Source organism: Haliaeetus albicilla, chromosome 21 (genome assembly GCF_947461875.1).
Source record: "Haliaeetus albicilla chromosome 21, bHalAlb1.1, whole genome shotgun sequence".
Taxonomy (NCBI): domain Eukaryota; kingdom Metazoa; phylum Chordata; class Aves; order Accipitriformes; family Accipitridae; genus Haliaeetus; species Haliaeetus albicilla.
Window position 1 is genome coordinate 13,851,204 of NC_091503.1, and position 4,128 is coordinate 13,855,331.

Here is a 4,128-nt window from a genome sequence, read left to right on the forward strand (position 1 = left end):
CAACAGAATAGCAAAGTGCTTGAGAATGGTTTGAAATGATCCAGTGAATCTCAGGTCTGTAATAACTATGATAGGGCATTTGAGAACCTGCAAGGGTGGAAACGCTAGGGCAAATTCATGGTGTGAAAAGAAAGATTATGATCAGACTGTATTTATGTTCAGACAGATACATGCAATTGTGAAGAATCATTAAATAACTGTTAACCACACCTGCACAGAGCCTCTGGCAATGCTGGCTTACACAGAATCTCAAGAACTGCTATGTGCCTGACATCATACCTTTGCAAGGAAAGAAAAGTCCTGGGTGTTAGCCCAAGACTGGTAAGTAAAACATAGTCCACAGACGTGAGCCAGTTTAACGTCTGTTAGTGATTTTCTGGTGTGTCACACCCAGTACCTTCTCCCCTGTAAATCTGTCAGTAGTCCTGATTTGTTTGGTTAAGACCAGGTCTTACTAAACATCTCTGAATCTGCTTTAATGCAGTGGCTACTTACCTGTAAGTCAGTCAGGACCGTGAGGAAGGAGTAAGTATGCGTGCACGGAGGGAGTCTCGCACAAACAGTATCTTGACTTCTCTGGGGCTTCTAACTGCTGCTGTGACACACAGCTGCTCGTTTGGTCTTCTCTTTACATGGATCATTTGCCCTTTTTAAAACACTGGGGGGTTTAGACATTTTTTCATGATGGAAATGACATTTCACCTTTTTATTTTTACTGTAAAAAAAAATTATATAAAGGGAAGCCTATGGGGAAGGGGAGCAAGCAGGGTAAGGGTAGCAGAGGAAAAAGAAAATGGGACTGGAGCAAAGCTGAGATGAGATGGAGGTGTGGAGAAAGTTGGAATAGATAGCTCCAACTGGGCATGTTGCAGAGCAGTTCTGCTCAGACTGTAGAAAATTTCCAGGATTCCCAAAAATCTCCGATTTGGCTGCTTCTGCTGGTGGAATTTTTTGGACTGCTCACCTCTACAGCTTTCCTCAGGCTAGGGAGTTCTCTGTTTTTTTATTTCCCATGGTGCGTTTGGAAGCAATCGTCTTTCATCTGCATTTTCTCTCTTGGAATATACTTTTCCTGTCTTTCATGGCTAGGGGTGGTTGAGGAGTTTGGGGTTTTTTTACTGAATAAAAAACATTAAAAAATGCAAAAGTGAAGGTTTGTGTCAGTGTGTAATTCCTGAAAGGGGCTGCTATGCATTGGTTTGATATCTCTTTCTAATTGCAATTTCTGTACAAAATCTTTCCTTTTTTTTTCCCCCTAATGAAAATCTCCAGCAACTGTGAAGGATAGGAGATTCTGAAACAGAAACAGAGCACGACTGATGCACAGAGGGCTTTTCAAGCAGGTGGAATAATATTTCAAAAATTTGCAGACTTCAGTATTCATATCGGAGAAGTGTAAGCTCCAGCACTTGACATTGGTAGATCAGACTATGGAGGTATTTACTCATCGCTTACAAGAGTCCTTATTCATAACTTGATTTATTTATGCCATAAGGGTTTGGAAGACAGTCCATTTTTACTTTCTTCAGTTCAGTTGGAGTCAATGCCAAGAAACTTAGCAAAGCTCAATATATATTAAAACTTTTAAGAGTTATCAAAATGTGGGAAGAATGCCCTCCCACCATGCTACTTTAAATACCCATCAGCTCTCTGTAAGAAAATCTTACTTGGTGACTTGGACAGAGTTTATTTTGAAGGGAGGATGTGAAGTGGTACACCCTGTACCCGCTTACCCCCACTTTGGCCTTTAAATGCACTATCATTAAAGGTTGGCCCCTTGACGAAGTTAGGTGGAGTCAAGTGCAGAGGCAAACTGTATAGGTGGGGCTTTAACTCCAGTGGGCCTGAATTCAAACCTTCAAAACTTTGGCCAGATACATGACTATTCACAGTTGAGACTTTAATTAAATGGTGTTGGATATGAGCGTTAAATGTGGAAACTGTATTCTATTATACTAGCTCATGTTGCTGAAAGAAATAGAGCCGTGCTGCTTGATTGAAGAGACAGAGCTAAGTGAATAATTCGCAACAAATAATTAATCTAAATGTTTCTAAATGTTTCTTACAGAATCTGATTATGGTTGAGAAAGATCCCTATTTATTAATGCTATGGGACTCCCTTTCACAAGGGGAAAGTTTATTTATATAAGATTAATGGGTTGAGGTATAGACTTGCAAGTTCTTCCTGAGTCATCAGACCCAGAAAACATATATTTTATATTAAGGTTAATACAATCTTCCAAGAGAAAGCATTTATGAGTGCACTTTAACTGATGGGTATATGATGACTGACATTCCAAAACCTCTTCTGCAAACACCTACGCTGGCATACTTTTATACATAGGAGTAATCCTAATTAATTTGAGAAAATTACTCTTGTGCATGAATGTATTCATTAGTATTTGAAACATCATGGTCTTAGTATGGTGAGTCTTGCAGATACAATCTTGGTCTTATACTTAAAGATGCCCACAACGTCCCATCCGGTCTTTATGGCTACCTTAGCACTAGTAAATAAAACAGGCTGGCACCCAGTCTTTGCCCCTGAGGGCTTGCGTCCACATGGCTAAATTCTCTTCCTTCCAAAGAAGTGGCCTCATCTGTACTGCCTAGAGGGAAGTGTCCTTTGTCCATGTTATCTCCTGAACCATGCCTATGTGTTGCACGAGAAAGTACTAGGTTACAGGGGAAAGCCCACGTCAGGAAGCTCGTTCCTAGTTAAAACAGTGCGGATAATCACATGCCAGCTCTTGAGTCCAGGTCCTGGCTCCTTTTAGTTTGCAAATGCAAGATGTAACTTAAATGAATAGTTGTGTTCACTTCATATCTTGAAGCTTTGATAAGGTGTTATTGCTCTCATCTGTTCCTTACGGGAAACAGGAGCACTGTTGTTATCTTCAGCAGCGTACTTTTGGGCATGTGTTGGCTGGGTTTCTGTTCCAGTGCTGCTGAAAAGTTTTGCCCAAGAACATTGCAGGGAAACTGTCTTTCTCAGTGTCATGAGTCTTCCCTTCCAGAGGTAAGACCTGGTGACAGCCTAAGTAGTTTTTTTCATAGACACCATTTCAGTCTGCCACAAGAAAACTATTGGCTAGGGTATTAAAGGGTTGGAAAGTTATAGGACTGAGGAGAGTGGCTTTATTTTGCATAGAGGAGAAGGTAGAGAAATTCATAGGCAAGAAGAAAATAAAACCTACAAACTGAAGACATAATAGTGAGTTTGAACTGAAAATGTGTACCATTAACAGTTTCTAAATATGTAGATTCTGCTTTGCAGATAGTGAGTTCTCAGAGCTGCTGCCTAAAATTGTAAATGCCTGCACATGTTGTCACACCAGGGAATTGTCATCATCTCATCCCAAAGCAGGTGCCTGTAGTACATGAAGTGATTTGCACCTTGCAATGCCCATTTCTGTTAGCTGAAGGGAAGCCTGAGGCTTCCCAGGTGATCACCTGGGATGTATTACAGAGCTCTAAAAGTATTTAAGGTGAATTCCAGCCTACCCATCTTCTCTCAGGAAGTACCTCAGTTGGGGGTGTTCTAGTTTTTGGTGTTTGAGGTACTTTGCTTAATGGAGATTGTTTATAGATGATCATTGATTATGAAAAGGAAAACTAATTTTGTCATTAATTGAACTTCGTCCTGAAGTTAACATACAATTTAACAGAGTGGGCTAGACCAAAACATGGTGTAAGGTAAGAGGGATTGCCCCTCAAAATTTATTTGCTGCTTAAAAGCCACACGCTTTGTTGTTCCATCTCGAGCGTTGCAATTATTCTCTTCCTTTGCCTGGCTACCACTTGCTTATCATTCTTTCTGATATGACTCACGCAGAAGGACATTTCACATTAGACTGTTTTGTAACATCTTTCCATGAAACGCTAGAACATCAGTGCTTGCTCCAGGAAAAGGTGAGTTAATATGTCTTTTCATGTGCCCTGATGGTTGCCTTGCTTAATCAATAGTAAAAAGGATGTCTTTATTGACACTGAGAGCTTTCCAAAAGTGTTCTTTCCACCGTTAGTGATGTGTTGCTTAAGAGAGCTAGCTTAAGCTTGCCACACTGAGTTGCGCATTGTTTGCGTTGCATTGGTTGGTTACCTCTTTCTGTTAACTTTCCATGTACA